Genomic DNA, 20,296 nt, shown 5'->3' with positions numbered 1-20,296 from the left:
CACACACACAAACCACACACACACACACACCACAAACACACACACACACACCACAAACACACACACACACACACACACACACACACACCACACACACACACACACACACAACCACACACACACACACACACACACACCACACCTACACACACAAATTAGGAGAAGATCAACATCGTACAGCTGGAAATAGAGCATCAGTCGAGACGTTCTGCAGTGTAATCAGTGATTTGCTGCCCCCAGGTGGTGAAGACTTTACACACATATTATTATTATATACATACATATATATTATATATACATATATACATATACACAGTGCAAATAAACACCCACATTAGGTCTGAATACACACATGCATTGTTATGAGAGGTATGGGAGGAACTGCCAGGTAACTTTATTAATGAATCAAAATGTGGGAAATTATTTTTTGTTACATCAGCATGTAAAAAAAATGAATTGCACCTGACTTAAGGATGAAATACAAAGTTAATATATATATATATATATTTATGTTAACAATAGAAAGATATATAGCATGATCTAGAGAGTGCACAATATACAAATATACAGAATAAGTTTACAGCAATAGTAAAGTGTGTTTAAAGTAGAGGAGTCTGGTTGAAAATGAAAGACATACCTTAAGACAAACAGACAAGCTTATTTAATATAGATATATATAGATATATATATATAGATATATATATATATAATACTAGAAAGTCACTAATAACCTGACCCATTGTGTCGTAACAAGTCCATAATTAGGGAATTCCCAACCTTTGATTAACGATGGTAAAAGTGAAAGTTATTTATAATTTTCTTAATTTTCTTAATTGTTGTTTTATTATTCTGTTGGAATAAAGTGCTTTGTTTTCAATCACAAAGTCATTCTCTTTGCTTTAGTGTTTGAGAAGCACTTCACCCTTTGTGTTCGAAAAGCTGCTATCAATAAAGTTAGGTTTGAATCCTCACCCCACAGTGCGGCACACAGGATCTCGGAGTTGAACCTCTTCTTGTATTTGCGGATCTCGGGCGTGTCGCTCTGCGGGCGGGTGTTGACGGGGTTCACGTTGACGACGGATCCTTTTCGGGAGGGGTCGGCCCGCAGAGCCTCCGCCAGCCGGGCGTCGTTAGCGTACCCTGCAAGGTCAAAGGGAAGGTCAAAGGGAGGGGCTTAGGTGCAGGAAGTAGAATTCAGTCAGTCAACTTTATTGTCAATCTTTCCGTTTGTGTGTATTCTGTATGTGTCATCGTGTTATGCACATTTTGCATTTCCAGCTGTATATTTTCCACATGTATATACATCTCTCCCGCTTATTCCGTGGTCGGGTCGCGGAGGTAGCAGTTCCAGCAGAGAGCCCCAAACGTTCCTTTCCCCGGCCACATCAATATATATATATTTTTTAATTCTTTTTAATGCTATTTTAATTCTATTTCTGACATATTTTGGACTGTTTATTTCGTGTGTCTTAATTTCTCTTCTGTAAATAGATTCATGTAAGTTCAACTTCGTAGGTCCTACCCCTGTTCGCTCCGAAGGAACCCATTTTTCACAGTTTGCTTCAACAGCCACAGCTTTAAAGCGTGATTTTAAGTCACCCGCTGGTGATCGGTCCGACGCAAGATTGTGTTTCCATCTTAAAAAGGATAGTGGAAATCCGCGAATTTGGGTTTAACTTATGTATTTTTATTAAAAATAAGCATAATAAACCATTTTTTTATTCATGCGCCTAGTTTCATTTTATTTTCAATTTTTACTGCTCCCGACACGCCCTGCTCAATGAACGAAATACTTCGGGAATCTTCGGGTGATGACGAAAACAAAGGAAGACGGGCAAAACATTGGAAGAGGCACGAGTATTTTTATTATGTTTTCTGGCTTTAATTTATCATTTAATGCATCATTAGCCTGTACCATTGTGTACAACGCCATTTATTGCCTGTCGATTAGGCGACCGGAGGCCTCGTCATCCGATAATCCGGTACACAGTGTCGAATGTGTACACTACAGTCATAATATAGACATGATAGACTAACAGTACTGTGAGTACAGCCTACACTTGACAGGCAGCCTGGCTAGCCTAGGATTAGGACCATACTACGTCAAAAGACCGATTGGCTCTAGCTGTATATCATGCTAGTATACAATTCATTTAAATGTATTCATGTAATTAATGCCCATAAGGCTGTTACATATACAATAATAAATGTGACAAGATAATTTATGTGAACCTGACCCTGGTATGTTATGAAATGTACCCTACATGCAGTCATCCTCGGGCATAGCCATAGGCCTACAGTGCATGCATGCCAACTTTTGCAATATATAATATAGCGCCTAGCGTGAGCTATGCTTAGGGACCTACCAGTCAAGATTATTTGTGCGTAGGGGTGCATCATCTGGCGCCTGGTCCTGGTCATCCTCGCCATTGCCCATGCCGTGAACTAACTCCATCACCTCGGGCTCGAACAAATAAGGACGTAATGGTCCATCGTCTGGCTCAATATTCTCACCATCGTCGCTTACTGAACCGGATTCAGATTCAGTTCCTAAAACTACATTTTTCGCAGGAAAGCCGAGAGGATGTTTCTGACTCGCTATCATCACTGGATACCTCGTACAATCCTTCTTCTTTGTCTGGTATATTTGCCCCTTCCACGTTCATTCTGCATAGACGCCGTGGTTTGTTATCGTTTCGTCTTCCTGAGTTTTCCTCACTTCCGGTTTGGCTTGAATCGATCATTTCGTTTCTAAAAAGTTCGGGGAAGCTGCCAATAAGTGCTTCTAACATGCGTAAGGCAATTATTATATTTTTTTAATCAGGTGTGATTGTTTTGGTACGTAATTATGCTTGTATATAAGTTAAAACGAAACTATTTGGGGTTCAATTTCCACTATCCCTTTAAGCTTTGTTAGTTAGTTAGTTTCGTGACGGACGTGATGTAACAGCTGTAACTTTTCTCAGACGCGGAGGGATACATGACTTGTTGTGAAAAGTAACTACAATTCTACCCGTGATATACGCTCATTATATCACGGCTAAGAACCAATCAGATTGCTTGATTTGACTTGTCCGTTTTATAAAAAGCAGTATCTCACCACTTAGTCTCTAGCTTGATATTTTTAAATGAAATTTGATTGGTTTTTAGGGACTTTACAACATTTGTCCAGGAACTACAGATGAAAATGGCCTCTTGGCTAAACTGACGCATTCACAGAAATGTATATTAAAGAGGACGTATGTTTCTGTTACTGTGACGTGTTTTCCGTTCTTCAAGGTTCAAAAAGAACTTCGGGGTGTTGGCCTTTGCAGACCGTTTACATGCACAACAACCTATAACACACACTAGCAGAAAGGGAGACCCCCAAAAAGCATAACAGGGGCTTCTATAACTGGCGGTCCTGAGCTGCATATGAAAACATGTTCAACACACTCAAGGACATTTAGCAGCTTCCTCTAGTTCTTGGATCTCTAGATGGGAAGCTTTTGAAGGATAGGACGTTTTTAAAAATGTCCTAAAACTCTTTGTGTTTGTGAACTTTTGGTATAGAGAGACGAAGTCCCGCCCCTCAACTTCCGACCCATGCGACCTTATTTCGGAAAAAGTATGCATTGAAGTCAATGGAGAGAGAAAGATTATCGTTTGAATTGTGCCACGAATTACACACATGATGTTTGTCCATTTAAAAGATAATTTCGTCAGTTTGTCGTAAAACTGTTGAAATATACAGTCCTGTCTTTCACTCTCACCCTGTTGCTGTTTGAACTACTGAATTTCCCCACGGGATTAATAAAAGTCCATCTTATCTTGTCTTAATGTATAAGTTGATTTACTTCAATATACTGCATAAAGCAAACTATATACTTTATTTGATCTAAAATATTGATGTTTCTACAACACCCATTGTGTATTTTGTGAATGAAGCGCCATCTCATGGTAATCCTGTAATTGAACAAATGGGGAAATTGGGCAACGCCCTCTAGCAATTTGGCAACACCCCCAGCCACTGGCATCCGCTGGGCTTTTGACTGGGACACACCCATGTGAGTCCTATCTGGGGTGCTACATCTGTAAGACTATGGCAAATACGGAATACATACTTTTTACAGACATACTTCCCATGGAGCTCCCCCGGAAAGGGAGGGACTTCGCCTCTCTGTTGTTTACCCCAGCAGCTAGTGGGGGGGCGGGGACTTACCGATGTTGTTGAGGGCGCTGCCGGTGGAGGTGGAGACCTGCAGGAGGCGGGGGGTCGATGAACGGAGTGAAGGAGGAAGAAGACTTGTGTTTCTGCATGTTTGTTACTGACTGGCTCTACAGCGAGAGAACCACGGGATTTAGTGGTGACAGAACATCAACTCTCTGTAAGGTCAGAAACATATTTACAGAATGAGTTGCTTACAGATAAACAATAATGTAAACAATCAACAAGACAATGCAGTCAAACTGAGGTTTTTTCCATGCAAATACAATGGGCATTCAAGTGGAGGGTAAAAATATAAATACTGTGGAAAACGATGGAGGGGTAAACATATGGAACATATTGTGTTGACGAAAAGAAAAAAAGGAGAAACAACATAAAAGTATGTCCATGGGGAAACGTACTTGCCGTGGAGCTCCTAACCGTTATGACCTACTGTCTGGGGAACGAGAGGATACGACTCGGTGGCTACAAATAGTCAACAAGGAATCAAATGAGATTTAGAAGTCTGGTGGGAATGCTTCTGAAACCACAGCTGACCTCAGAGGACCCAGAGCTAGCATGTCTGTTTGGATCATAAATTAAATATTCACAGGGGAGCGATGGGACTACAGCTGCGTCGTCCCCGAAAGACGAGTTGATATTAACAGGGGGAACATCTTGGAAATAAAGTGCTTTTTTTCTAAGAACCGTACTTTCAAATGATCCCTCTAACACCGCACACCGCTCCAACACCAACCGCTCTCTGCAGAAGGTCTATGTCAGCAGGGAAAACAAACGAGGGGCCATGAAGGGCTGGGTTAGAAGAGATCCCCAGCACCAGCAGCGGGCCTCCACCACAGATGCAGGAGGAGACTCTCATCATGGCCGGTCAGAACTGACAGAAGGTAAATAGTGGTTTTTAGATGATGAGAGCTACGTCTTCGGTTCCCTTTACTTCCACCAAAAAGGGCAGTGGAAGAATAGATCTGTGTCTTTAGGCCTCCACAGAGGACACACTAACATAAGGAGGACACAAGGACACTTAGATCCTCCAATGTTTCACTTTTAAAAGTGCATTACAAGAAAACTGGAGAGGCTGCTTTCTGCTTTTATATCGCCCCAAACTGTGGGACCGCCTCCCATTGGATATTTAAGTCAATTAAAGACCTGTCTGTTTCATTTTTAGTAGTATCACTGTTCTTGTTTTAGTGTTTTATTGTTTTTACATATTTTAATTATGTTCCTCATTTGTTATTGTGATGTTGTATCATACTCCGTAAAGCACTAAGCATGACAGGTGCTCTATAAATAAAGTTTATTATTATAAAAAAAGAAAATGGTGGCCGCGGTCAGTCAATACGTCTGTGAGAAATACTTCTTCATCATAATGCCAATGAGGTTAAGCCAGACTAGTTTCCACTAGGGCTGCTCGATTACGGCAAAAATTATAATCTCGATTATTTGGGTCAATAATTGATATCACGATTATTAACAACGATTATCCATTTACTTTGAAAACATCAATTTATTGGAGACATTTTTTTTTAACAGTATGTTTTGAACAGTTGAGTACCGTGAACTTTAAGTATAATTCAACTGAAAACCCCCAAAAAATAATAATAATAAAAAAATAATCGTTTTATTTCGATTACGTCGTTTTTGTAATCGCCGTAATTGTGATTAAAATACGATGAATTGAGCAGCCCTAGTTTCCACTCTGCTGTGATCCCAGTTCTGGCAGCCATGATGATTGTCACTTCCTGTTCAAGACTTTACAAGAAACGTCCCCTTTCTGAAGCGAGAGTCCTGTCTTTGGGGGGCTGGGAGCCACGTACCTCGATGAGGAGGGTGAGTTTATCCAGCGGACTCTGAGGGGACATGGCGGGGCTGGAGAGGCTGGAGGAGGAGGAGGGGGAGTTGGATGCAGAGGAGGAGGGGGAGGAATGGTGGCTCTGCTGGATCAGGTCTGGGAGGTGGTGAATGTGCCCAGAGAACCCGTTCCTGTCCGGGTGCTGAGTGGTGGGTAGATTGGGGTGATGGTGGTGGTGGTGATGGTGGTGATGATGGGGGGGGCTGGGGGTGAGGCCCGGGGCTGGACACGATGCCGGGGTGAGGGGCAAAGCCTGGGAGCGGGCCGGGGGTCTGAGCCCCTGTCTGGCGCTTTCTGTGGTCACCTGCACTCTGGAAGTAGAAAGAGGGGCAGACTGTGGGTCTACATGTGGTTCTGAGCAGCTGAGGCGAAGGGACGGGGTTCGCTAGAGCGAAGGGCCGACTACAGGCGCTACTCTACGGGCGGAGGAGGAGGAGGACTCTCGTTAGTCATCCATTTAAGATAAATGATGTTTATCTGAACTCAAAGGTCACCTATTATACAAAATGCTCTTCTTCATGTCTCTTCTACATCAACATGTGTCCCCTCTTCTTCATGTCTCTTCTACATCAACATGTGTCCCCTCTTCTTCATGTCTCTTCTACATCAACAGTGTCCCCTCTTCTCCATGTCTCTTCTACATCAACATGTGTCCCCTCTTCTCCATGCTCTTCTACATCAACATGTGTCCCCTCTTCTCATGTCTCTTCTACATCAACACGTGTCCCCTCTTCTTCATGTCTCTTCTACATCAACATGTGTCCCCTCTTCTTCATGTCTCTTCTACATCAACATGTGTCCCCTCTTCTCCATGTCTCTTCTACATCAACATGTGTCCCCTCTTCTTCATGTCTCTTCTACATCAACATGTGTCCCCTCTTCTTCATGTCTCTTCTACATCAACATGTGTCCCCTCTTCTTCATGTCTCTTCTACATCAACATGTGTCCCCTCTTCTTCATGTCTCTTCTACATCAACATGTGTCCCCTCTTCTTCATGTCTCCTCTACATCAACATGTGTCCCCTCTTCTCCATGTCTCTTCTACATCAACATGTGTCCCCTCTTCTTCATGTCTCTTCTACATCAACATGTGTCCCCTCTTCTTCGTGTCTCTTCTACATCAACATGTGTCCCCTCTTCTCCATGTCTCTTCTACATCAACATGTGTCCCCTCTTCTTCATGTCTCTTCTACATCAACATGTGTCCCCTCTTCTTCCATGTCTCTTCTACATCAACATGTGTCCCCTCTTCTTCATGTCTCTTCTACATCAACATGTGTCCCCCTCTTCTTCATGTCTCTTCTACATCAACATGTGTCCCCTCTTCTTCATGTCTCTTCTACATCAACATGTGTCCCCTCTTCTTCATGTCTCTTCTACATCAACATGTGTCCCCTCTTCTTCATGTCTCCTCTACATCAACATGTGTCCCCTCTTCTCCATGTCTCTTCTACATCAACATGTGTCCCCTCTTCTTCATGTCTCTTCTACATCAACATGTGTCCCCTCTTCTTCGTGTCTCTTCTACATCAACATGTGTCCCCTCTTCTCCATGTCTCTTCTACATCAACATGTGTCCCCTCTTCTTCATGTCTCTTCTACATCAACATGTGTCCCCTCTTCTTCATGTCTCTGCAGCAACCAAGGTAACCCCCCCCCCCCACCTTATCACCTGAATCTCCTCTAGAGCACCTTTGAGTTCTTTGTAACCAAATGTCTCTCAGAGGGGCGTGGGGAGGGGCTCCTTACTTTCATCTAAAGTAACAGACAGAGAATCAGCACTTTGGAAACAGGGCTGAAACAGAGGGGATCTGTTTGGTGTTTCGGCCAATCAGAGACAGGCTCTGGATACATCTGAGAGCTGTGATATATTGATGAAAACAGTAAAATAGGGGACCTTTAAGATAAAATGATAATTTAGTGCTGTTCATCTGAACTTAACGCATATGATAACTGCAATTCTGATTAAATAACTTAATTGAAAACCGTCAAGACCTAAATTAAAGTAAAACAAACGTAGTTTATCCCCATTATTATATCAGCTATGGGTTTTATGTTAGCATCATGAAGTTGAATTATGAGTTGAAACGTTCGCTGCACGAGACCATGCCGTTGTTGATCGTGATGTTTTGTTACATTTTGTTTCCTTTTATATCTTGTCTTCAATATGTGTCCTTGTCGATGTTGCAAATGGAGCTGCTGTGACGCAATAACCATTTTAGACTTAATCTGCCAATAAAGTATTATCGTTATATCCAAGCTACGCTAATTCAGCTGCTCTCCCACTGACCAGAAATCATAACAGAACAAAATCACAACAACGTACAAACAGAAGGGAACACATTCGGGTATGAATGAACAGAATACACAACAAAACAACTGAAGGTGGTGGTGGGTGGTGAAGGATGAAGGTGGTGTGTGGTGAGGGATGAAGGTGTTGTGTGTGGTGAGGATGAAGGTGTGTGTGGTGAAGGTGTGTGTGTGGGAAGGTTGTGTGTGGTGAAGGATGAAGGTGTGTTTGGTGAGGGATGCAGGTGTGTGTGTGGTGAGGGATGACGGTGTGTGTGGTGAAGGGTGTGTGTGGTGAAGGTGTGTTGATGGTGAAGGATGAAGGTGTGCTGTTGTGGAGGGATGCTTAGGAGTCTGGTGTGGGTGAAGGGTGAAGGTGTGTGTGGGTGAAGGATGAAGTGCCCTATCGTGGTGTGGTGAACGGATGAACGCGTGTGTGTGGTGGGGAGTGGAAGGTGAATTTTTGTGTGTGGTGAAGGAGTGATGAAGGTGTGTGTGGTGAAGGTGTGTGTGGTGAAGGATGAAGGTGTGTGTGGTGAGGGATGAAGGTGTGTGTGTGGTGAAGGGTGAAGGTGTGTGTGGTGAGGGATGAAGGTGTGTGTGGTGAAGGGTGAAGGTGTGTGTGGTGAAGGATGAAGGTGTGTGTGGTGAAGGATGAAGGTGTGTGTGGTGAGGGATGAAGGTGTGTGTGGTGAAGGGTGAAGGTGTGTGTGGTGAAGGATGAAGGTGTGTGTGGTGAAGGATGAAGGTGTGTGTGGTGAAGGGTGAAGGTGTGTGTGGTGAAGGGTGAAGGTGTGTGTGGTGAGGGATGAAGGTGTGTGTGGGTGAAGGATGAGGGTGTGTGTGGTGAAGGATGAAGGTGTGTGTGGTGAAGGATGAAGGTGTGTGTGGTGAAGGATGAAGGTGTGTGTGGTGAAGGATGAAGGTGTGTGTGGTGAAGGATGAAGGTGTGTGTGGTGAAGGATGAAGGTGTGTGTGGTGAAGGGTGAAGGTGTGTGTGGTGAGGGATGAAGGGTGTGTGTGGTGAAGGATGAAGGTGTGTGTGGTGAAGGATGAAGGTGTGTGTGGTGAAGGATGAAGGTGTGTGTGGTGAAGGGTGAAGGTGTGTGTGGTGAAGGAAGAAGGTGTGTGTCCTGTCTTCCTCTCCGGTGGTACCTGTCTGACGATCAGAGTGCCGTCTTTGCAGGGCGTCGAGCCGGCGTCCTCGTCGTGAACGATCATGGTTTTCACCGACTCTGTCTCTCCATTGCTCAGCCTGGAAGAACTGCAGGAGAAAAGAGGATTTACAACATGGAGGCATTGAGAGATCAGGAGAGATCTACAAGACTGCCTCTTAAGGTCAACATCTTTTTTAATTCCTTAACATATAATAAATAGTTCTTATAAAATGCTTATTTTTTGGTTGTTTGGCTTGTTATATATTTATTAGTGTCTGTTGTTTTAATAATCCTTAAAGGTCCCATGTCATGCTTTTCTGGTTATTACCCGTTAGGGCTGAACGATTAATCGATTTTAAATCGAAATCGTGATTTGAAATGATGCGATTATCAAACCGCAAAGCCTGCCATTTTTTTTACCATTTTTTTTTTTGTTCTTCTTGTGTGTGAGTCCTCCACACCAATCAGAAGTGCTGTGCTCCACATGTACCAGCCATTGTTAACCAATCAGAAGTGGCCCCTGATAGAAGGTGATAGACAGATTGATCCAATCAGCTGCCAAGTGCTTCTGAAAGTGCCGGCCCTTTCCAAATGGCTTCCAGTGGAGCTTCAGATGGTTTGGTGAACCATCTGAGTCCGGTTAGAGACGCTCCATCACGTTTTTCTATCACAGGGTGAATCTGAAACTGAAGCTCGACTTTAAAGCAACGGAAGTTTCATGTAAGTTTAGTTCTTTCACTCGTAGCTCGGGCTGCAGGGTGCTGGAGACGGGAGCACGTTGATGCGACCTTCCTAGCCGGAGATATGGCCGCATTTTACAATAAACTTCGCTTAAAAACAAATATCGCAAATCGAATCGCAATATTTGTCAGAAAAATCGCAATTATATTTTTGCCCAAAATCGTGCAGCCCTATCACCGTCCCCTTGTGTTATGAAGGTTTGTCTGCATGTAAACGGTCTGCAGAGCCACACACCCTCAAAGTGCACCCTGTAGCGAGTACAACTCTACACAGAGAAGACCCGTCTGTGCTGCCCCAGAACGCCTCGTTTCTCTTTTTCATTGTTTACTTCTTGGGTATAGTGACGTATTTCGGGTATAGTGAGTATAGTATTGGGTATAGTATTTAGTAGACCTCAACAATGGAATTATGATCCGTAGAAATGGCCGTGACACGGGACCTTTAAAGGCACAAAAGGCTGAAGGGACCAGTGCCGCATGTTCAAAAAAGGACTTTAAAGCTCCAAATTAGCACAGATTAAAACGTCTTTATATGTATGAATGAAAGTCATTTTACATTACTTGCCATATTTGTTATATTCCATATTATTATTATTTTAAATACCATATTTCTGAAACATTTGGTATTTGGTATTCTTATTAAATTATTTAAAATAAGTCATATCTAAAAAAAACAGTTTTGAGGGGTTATTTAGTTAGTTGTAATATTTCTTAAATCCACGAAAAGTTAAAGCAACTTCCGTCTCATTTTCAACATAGGACAAAAACATTTACACCCTACTGAAAAAATGACATTTTATATAACTTGCTAACACATTATATAACTACACAACACATGTTCCTTGACAACAACAAAATAACAAGGCAAGAAAGACAAGATTTAGTTCTTACTTGCTTCAATAGATAAACACAAATCCCTAAACTGATGACTCGTGTCACAAAGCGCGTGAGGTCAGAGGTTAAAGTTGTACATACACAGCTTTGGAGTCCTCCGGGCCAGAGGTCGACTCTTCGCCGCCCTCCTGGTCCACCTCTTCATCATCATCTTCATCGGTGGTGTCTGAATCATCGCTGGAGGATGAATAATCTGTCACTTTATTGGGGGGGCGAACATCATCCACTGCACGAAGCTCTTTGGCCAGAGCCGTCAGGTCCTAAAGGGCAGGAGGTGAGAGGTGAAAATGACTTCAACATCTTATCTCATGGATTGATGTCGGTTCTGGGGATTTTATACACGCGCCGTTTGCTTAAATGTCACATTCGGTTAATCTTCCTGTGAAAGAAAGTAGCAGCCAGGAAACAGAAAGCTGCAGGAAAGGGAAGAGGGGTTATCACCAGCCAATGAGAAGCCAGCGTGAGAGCGGCAGAGCCGAGAGATGAGGCGAGGAAAGAGATGGCTGTCGGACCTTCAAGCCACTGAAGGTAGGGTTAGTGAATTCATTTGAATAAAGCCAGTTATTAGAAGCTTGAAAAAAGTTAATTGAGGTTAGAGACAGCATGAGTTATAAGATGGCCGCCGCCCAGGCAGGAAGACCAGTGGAGAGAAAGCAAAGCGATAAGTGCAGGAAACCCAAAGACTTCATTTCACCAAGTCGCTCTATTGGATGAGGAGCCGATCACATGACACAGTCCAAACCAGCCAGGTGAATATCATTCACACAAAGAGATCAAGTCCAGCTTTCGAACAAACCCAAACCACGTTATAATGACAACACACACACACACAACACACACACACACACACACACACACACTACGTCTAACTCTACCCCTGCTATCGAGCTACAGCACTAGCTTTGAGTCTCACCGCCGGTCTGTTCTTCTTCTCCTCTGGTTTTTTCCCAGCATTCTCTGGCCGCAGGAGGGGAGAGCCCTCTGACTTGGAGGAGGCTGAAGGAGGTGGAGGTGAAAAGATCATTAATTCCAAATGTGTATGCACGTTATCCATCGAACCATGGACATCTACATCGATTTTTAAATTGTAAGACGGTTGAGTTCATTTGAAGCTAATGTACCTGCAGTATAAATTAAATCAAAGGTTTGTTATACTAAATACCTTGGTTTCTTATTTTCTAAGATCACATTGTTCTGTTGTCTTACATAATACACTTACAGTGAGTATCAATATTTATTTTCTCTTGTATTTATTTACGTTGCATTTCATATTGGGGTAATCCAAAACTAACAGAAAGTAATCAGTTACTTTTATACTTTGTAACTTACTGATGACATTTTTGACAGGTAACTAAGTAGTAACCTCCTCCCAACCCTTTTTTAAAATGTTATATTTTCACCAAGCTTGTGTTTCTCCTGTACAGCTGACTAGCTTTAGAACAGGGGTTCTCAAAGTGCGGCCCGCGGGCCAATGGCGGCCCTCGGAAATGTTTCTGGCGGCCCGCGATAGTTAATGTGACACGCTGAAATGCATGCGTTATATTTTAATCCTCCATGGTCGTATCTAGTAAGAATTAGAATGGAATTTAAGAATGGTAAAACTGCGCCCCCTGGGCTGTCATTCCTAAATTATGAATGACAGCTTGTGGAAAGTTTGCTAGACTACTGGTTGCATGGCAACTAGGCATCTTGCGAGTTGCGGTAATTGGTTAGTACAATAAAGAAAGGATTTGTTTTGGAATTATTTTGTGTTCCGTTTTTTCTTGGGCGGCCCTCAATCCAATATTGGGTACCTACATTGGCCCTCACTCAACACAACTTTGAGAACCCCTGCTTTAGAAGTCGCCGTAAGATAATGATGGTGTTTCAGTTATTTTGTCCACCTCCTTATAATACACTTAAGTATCAAATAAGTATTGATATTTATTTTCTCTTTGCATCTGATATATGGGTAATCCAAAAGTTACAGAAAGTAATCAGGTTACTTTTATAATTTGATACTCAGATTAGGTTCCTGATGACATTTCTTTCCAGGTAACTAGTATTCATAACAAAATACATTTTGAAAGTAACCCTCCCAACGCTGTTGCTGTATGTTAATGGTGGTGTTTTGGTTATTCTGTCCACCTCCTGTAAGTGCTGATTGGTCAACATGTGTGTGTTCGGACTCACAGCGGGCCCTGAACCTTTCTCCAGAGCCGCAGTGAGACCCGGGCTTAGAGCTGGAGTTACTGGAGCTGCTGGAGGAGCTGGAGCCTCCGCTGTTATTACCGGTCGTTCTGGGAACCAGTTTCTCCACGCGCTCCCACAGCAGCCGAGGCTCCGGCGCACTGCGGGGCCAATAGGCAACAGGGTTAGCGATGGAGACGTTGAAGAGACTTTTCTTACTATGTGATTTTTAAAACATTGGGTCGCTTTTTTTTTGTGACAATAACTGATATACATTTCCGATTTAAAGGTCACCCATTATGCAAAATCCACTTTTTCATTTATACATCTACATGTGGAAAGAGATTCTGAAAGTTTCAGGAACAAAGATTCTCTCTCTTTTTGATCCATTTCTATAAAAATCTGTCTGAAAATGAGCTGATCAGATTTTGGCCACTTTATGATGTCATGACGATGTTTTGTCTTGTGTGACCATTAGCCAATCAGCAGCCAAGGTAACCCCCCCCCCCCACCTTATCACCTGAATCTCCGAGAGCACCATTGTGTTCTTTTTAACCAATTATCTCTCAGAGGGGCGAGGGGAGGGGCTCCTTATTTTCATCTAAAGTAACAGACAGAGAATCAGCAGTTTTGACACAGGGCTGAAACAGAGGGGATTATGGGTAATGCTGCAATGACCTGTTTGGTGTTTCAGCCAATCAGAGACAGATTCTGGATATATCTGAGACCTGTAATATATTGATGAAAAACAGTATAATAGGGGACCTTTAATAGGTGCCTAAATAATTAAAAAGTGAAGCCTGCCTAATAATGGCCATTTAGATTATATTTAAATTCCACGATGAGGAATATAAATGTGCTAAATCGCTGCGAGTTGTAAAGTAAAAACAGACAATATTTAGTTATTGAGAAAAACAAAGTACAGCACCCCAGGGAGGAAGATGCCACACAGAGACTCTCATGAGACGACTTAAGGCTTGCAAATAGAAAACGTTCATGTGTGTTTGAGCACATTCACACAGTTACAGGAATATCACAAGGTTAGACAGCTAGCTGTGTTACATAAAGCCTCCCACACGACTCCATAAACAAAGACTACAGCAGCGCAGTGGGGAGACTGGGTTCACTGCTTTAACACACACACTCCTCTTAACGTGTGTGTGTGTTAAATCCATCTCTGAACAAGGCAAGGGTTTGTTTTCGAAGTCTTTTTTGAAAGTTATTTTTGTTATCTCTTTTATATTGCATAGTTAAAAACAGCAGACTGGTTTCACACTGCTTCACACACTTAAGAAACACTTTTCCACTGAAGGCTGCAGACAAATTGACACTGACTGATCCAGCTCTATTTACAGCTGCTCCACTGATTTATTTTCGTCTGGAAATTAACTAAGTACATTTACAAAAGTGTTGTACTAAAATACTTTTTGATATATTTTTACTTTACTTATATCTTTCCATTTGATGCTACCTTTGACTTTTAACCTGCATCATTTTAGAGGTGAATATCGGACATTTTACTATATTTATTTTAACCCTCACAGTTACTTTGTACATATAAAAACACATGATATTCTGATATGGTATCATGCAGTCCTGTACTGCTAACCTACACTGTATTTCTAGTATCTAAATTTGGTCCATATTGACCAACTACAATACAATGAAAACAAAATACTCTTACATATATAAAAACAGGATAAAATAAGAAGCATCTTATACTTAAAACTGTGGAAAGATCCATTCAAAATACATTTAGCTGATAATACTTCTGTTCTTTATAGTATTCTGATATGGGCCATTATGCAGGAGTACTTTCTGTACTTTAAGTACATTTTAATGCTAATACTTTTCAAGTTTAACTTAAGTAGAATTTTTAAATCACGACCTTTAATTGTAGTGGAGTATTTCAAGACCATAGTATTTGTACTTTCACTTAAGTTAAGGATCAGAGTACTTCTTCCAACACTGAAAGGCAGCGGAGTCCCACAGGGCAGTATCCTGGGTCCACTAAATAAATAAAGTGTTTTCATGTTAACAACTGTTTCGTATTTATATTGAAGAATCCCATACCAATACATGCTCGTATTTGTATATCCTACATTTTCGATATTGCAAAAAATACTTGTCAAACCTTGAAGAATTTACTTAACTGGTTGTACTAAGAATCATAAATGTTTTAATAATCCAACATATATCTATTATATCCATGCACACATCAGGCATGTTACCTTATTAAACTCCATTCCTACTTCCATAGAAACACAGAATTAAAAGCACATCAGAGGCATCAGGTCCGTTACCTTGCAGCGGGACGGGGCACAGCATGGCTGCCGTGATGAGGCGAGTCTCGCCTTGACAACACCGGGGACCTTGAAGTAGTCCTTACAGGAACCTTGTTTGATAAAGACAGTGACCAGCTCACACGTAAACACACTTGTAATGGGCTTGTAAGTGCACCGCAAAAATTAAATACACAAAAAATACGTGACTCTGCACATAAAACCTTCTGTAAAGACGTTGAAGTCGTAGCATCACAACAAGCCTCGTTGACACCATCGTGCTAAATGACTCCAGAGTAGTTGCTAACTCTTACGCTGCATTCATATTCAAACTCAAATTTGTTAGAGTCTTTTGCGTTAAGAGGGCAATTTTTGCACAACGGGAATACCTGCTGGCAAAATCAAGAGACTACAGTACTTTATTTAACTTGTGCACCGTAAAACACAGGTTCTCTTCAAGTGTGCTCTACCAACTAAAGCCTTCATCTGCACCGACCACGACCCACAGCACCAATGTAAAACCAGGCCATCACACCCATAGCCTTCACTCCACTGCTTCCAAAGGGGCATGCACATTTAGTAAAGCCCAAGCAGAACATGTGGAAGCATCCAAAGCTCGATACAAGCACAGCAGAGCAGAAAGTAATTTCCAGTCACAGCAGCCATCATCATTTAGTATAGCATTAGCAGTCATTATTATGCTTTTTTTAGAAGAGGCAAAATGAAAAAGATGTGGACTGATGGTAATGACGAAATCCATCCTTCCTTAGTGGCATGCTTCTCCTTTATTGCAAGACTGAAATGACTCTTGTGCAATTAACATTAACAATGTATTTTATGTCTTTACAGGGTTGTAGTTCAGCTTGGAAGTGTATAACACATGGTGTCTTTTACTAACGCTGGCTCTGTAAAATGAACATATATAAATAACTTCCCTACTCTTTAGGAGTCTGGCCACCCAAATGTGTGGGTTTACCACATTCACAGCCTTCCTGTCCATCCTATACTTAGCAGGCTATACATTTAGGTGGGAAAACTGTGTTCTAAAAGCAGCTCTCTCTCCTCCTTTGGTAATTTTCTCTTCTTCTGTAGTTGTTTTAGGCCCTTTTGTGGCCGTGCAGACAAAATAAGTCTTGAGAGGGAAGATTAAGCATCATGAGACAGATTTTCTCAACTTTCTATAGTGTTACCGACCACCCGGGGATGGATTCAACCCCCTGTTGTGTTTTATAATTAAAGCAAGCTACCTCTCTTTTTGTCATGAAAGATTCACACCCACAGAGGGACTTCCTTTCCCCTGGATATTCTGCATATCAGGGGAAATAGATTCAGAACAATGTGTGATTTTCTTAGAAACGCTAAGGTAGCCCTTCTCTTTTCAGTATTTAGTCAATGTGGATTTAATTTAAAAACGCTCCTACGAGCTTTTTTCTGCAAAATCCAATAAATGAATTAGTGGTAGGATAAGGAATCAGGCAGAGGGTGGGAAGCTATTAAAGTACTGAATTTAACAGTTCGGGATAATGACAGATTGATGTCTTCCAGAGGTGGGAAGTATTGGAGTACAAATACTTCGTTACTGTACTTAAGTTTCTGGTATCAGTACTTTACTCCACTACTTATTTTTCTGATGACTTTTTACTTTGACTTCTTACATTTTGAACCCAAATACCTGTACTTTCTACTTCTTACATGTTGAACTCAAATACCTGTACTTTCTACTTCTTACATGTTGAACACAAATACCTGAACTTTCTACTTCTTACACGTTGAACTCAAATACCTGTACTTTCTACTTCTTACATGTTGAACCCAAATACCTGTACTTTCTACTTCTTACATGTTGAACTCAAATACCTGTACTTTCTACTTCTTACATGTTGAACTCAAATACCTGAACTTTCTACTTCTTACACGTTGAACTCAAATACCTGTACTTTCTACTTCTTACATGTTGAACTCAAATACCTGAACTTTCTACTTCTTACATGTTGAACTCAAATACCTGTACTTTCTACTTCTTACATGTTGAACTCAAATACCTGTACTTTCTACTTCTTACATGTTGAACCCAAATACCTGTACTTTCTACGTCTCACATGTTGAACTCAAATACCTGTACTTTCTACTTCTCACATGTTGAACCCAAATACCTGTACTTTCTACTTCTTACATTTTGAACCCAAATACCTGTACTTTCTACTTCTTACATGTTGAACTCAAATACCTGTACTTTCTACTTCTTACATGTTGAACTCAAATACCTGTACTTTCTACTTCTTACATGTTGAACTCAAATACCTGTACTTTCTACTTCTTACATGTTGAACCCAAATACCTGTACTTTCTACGTCTCACATGTTGAACTCAAATACCTGTACTTTCTACTTCTCACATGTTGAACCCAAATACCTGTACTTTCTACTTCTTACATTTTGAACCCAAATACCTGTACTTTCTACTTCTTACATGTTGAACTCAAATACCTGTACTTTCTACTTCTTACATGTTGAACTCAAATACCTGTACTTTCTACTTCTCTCATTTCCCAAACAGCTGGTTCCTTTAGTCTGAATGTGTGTTGGTGCGTGGTCATTATTCTTCAGAGTCACTGCGTGCCTATTGATTTGAACACGATCCGTGTATCCATCACTTCCTGGTCTTCTCTAAAGAAGAGGGACCAATGGAAACGTTGTCATGTTGCCGTTGTTCAGCATGGAAACATTCATTAGCTAACAATGACATTATTGTTCTATTAATATAAAGGGAGGTCAGGTACTCTTTAAAATAGCTGCTCGCTATGGGTACTTTTTACTGAAGTACACTTCAAAGCCTCTTTACTTTTACTTGAGTAAAGAAGTTTAGTCAGTACTTCTACTTTTACCAGAGTACTTTTAAACACGAGTATCTGTACTTCTACTTGAGTAAAGGATGTGTGCACTTTTGCCATCTCTGATCTCTTGGGAATCTACTACTTCCAGACTACACCACCTTTTCCTCCCTGTCCTTACCCGGGGCGGCACCTCCTCAGAAGGGGCCGTTTCATTGGGCCTATGCTGGGTTTTGGGTTGTGGGTCAGTGGGTGCAGGCGTTGAAGATGATGATGGTGATGAAGATGGAGGGTGATGGTGGGGTTCCTGCTTGTCGTTGCTGTTGCGGAGGTGAAGGTTTTCAAAGCTAGAGGGGAGCGGCTCGCTGAAGGAGTGCGGCCGCGACACGAGAGGCGGGGCGGACGCGATGGAGTTTGACGAGTTCACGCTGCTGCTGCTCTTTAAAGCAGCCAGGTGGGAGCGGACCTTACGGACAACAAAAACACAGCGGGGGAGGAAGGGTCAGTCTGCATGCAGTGCATAAAAGAGAGGGGCTTCTGGGTATCTTTAGGGGTTTGTGTCAGATTTGAACCATACAGGAGCCTAACACTGTTCCCTGAGGAACGCCTACTGTAAGTGAAAGCTTCGGGAAGTCCACAGAATAGTGTTTGAGTTTAATTTTTAAAGCATACACATTTTGTTTTGTCTTATAGATATCAACCTACTGAATTCAAAATAAGATATGTAAAATAAAGAAGAATTAAAGGAAATTCAGGTAGCTTGTCTACCTATGCTATATTGTTTTTGTATCTTTTAAAGTGTATTGTAATGTTTTAATCCTGCGAGTAATCCCCTTTTTGAAATGTAACAGTAATCTGATGACACTTTTTTTATGTAACTGTTAGTGAATACAGTGACTTTTTTTGTTGTATCTTGTAACATGTAATCTGTTACTCCCCAAGCATGGCAATAAATGTGTTTAAATGGTTCCCGACTCGTTATTAAGCAGAAGAGCAATGAGGACCAGAATTGTAAATCACTGCATTAGAGCTGTGATGGATATGTTTTTTATTCCAACCTTATGTCTGAGTCTCTTTTACATTAAAGTCACGACAGCAGCCTCACTGACCTGTACCATTTCAATCCCCCATCACCTTCAACACTGAGAAGTCTGAATTGAATGCCGTCAGATTAATTTAAAAGCTGCAGCAGCACATCGAAAGAGATTAAATGCTCCTCTTCTTCTTCAGAGCTGTGTAATAAATCTATCACTTAACTATAATCTCTAAATGTTCAAACATGCCAACATCAGGGCTAAGTAATTACCAATACCCAGCAACACACTTAAAGTACGGCATGAGAGGTATGAGACCCAACGTTATGTCTTGTTGCGTAATGCTTACTGACAGTTGAAAGGTATACATTCACTCTTATTCATAATTTAGTTTTTGATTTACTTGTAAGAGAATCATTTATGTATGTTTGTATGGTACTACATACGTTGGTTTCTTCTTTTTAAGGTCACATTGTTCCATTTTCTTAGAATACACTTGAGTAAAAAACATCTCATAGATATTTCTTTATTTTCTTGTCTGTGTATTTGCATTGCATTTGATGTTGAGGTAATCGAAAAGTAACACAAAGTAATCAGGTTACATTACTTATTTTTTCACATGTTACTAGTAGGGTTGCAAAGGGGCGGAACATTTGGGGCGAAGTCGATAGGGACTTGGCTTGGCAACTGGAAGGTCACCAGTTCAAGTCCCGGCAAGACCAAGTGCTACCGAGGTGTCCCTGAGCAAGGCACCGTTCCCCACACTGCTCCCCGGGCGCCGTTCAAAATGGCTCCTAACACTAGGATGGGTCAAATGCAGAGAAACAATTTCCCCAAGAGGGAT

The 20,296-nt window shown here is 41.6% G+C and overlaps 1 pseudogene; it reads right to left on the bottom strand.

The window, feature by feature from the left end:
- Positions 1-972: 972 nt before the first annotated feature.
- Positions 973-19,536, bottom strand: LOC117442034 (mitogen-activated protein kinase kinase kinase kinase 4-like; annotated as a pseudogene).
- Between the last annotated feature and the right edge of the window lie 760 nt (positions 19,537-20,296).

This window comes from Pseudochaenichthys georgianus, unplaced genomic scaffold (assembly GCF_902827115.2).
Source record: "Pseudochaenichthys georgianus unplaced genomic scaffold, fPseGeo1.2 scaffold_2352_arrow_ctg1, whole genome shotgun sequence".
Classification (NCBI taxonomy): Eukaryota; Metazoa; Chordata; class Actinopteri; order Perciformes; family Channichthyidae; genus Pseudochaenichthys; species Pseudochaenichthys georgianus.
The sequence above is the reverse complement of the archived record's forward strand: the minus strand, read 5'-3'. Positions and strand labels throughout refer to the sequence as shown.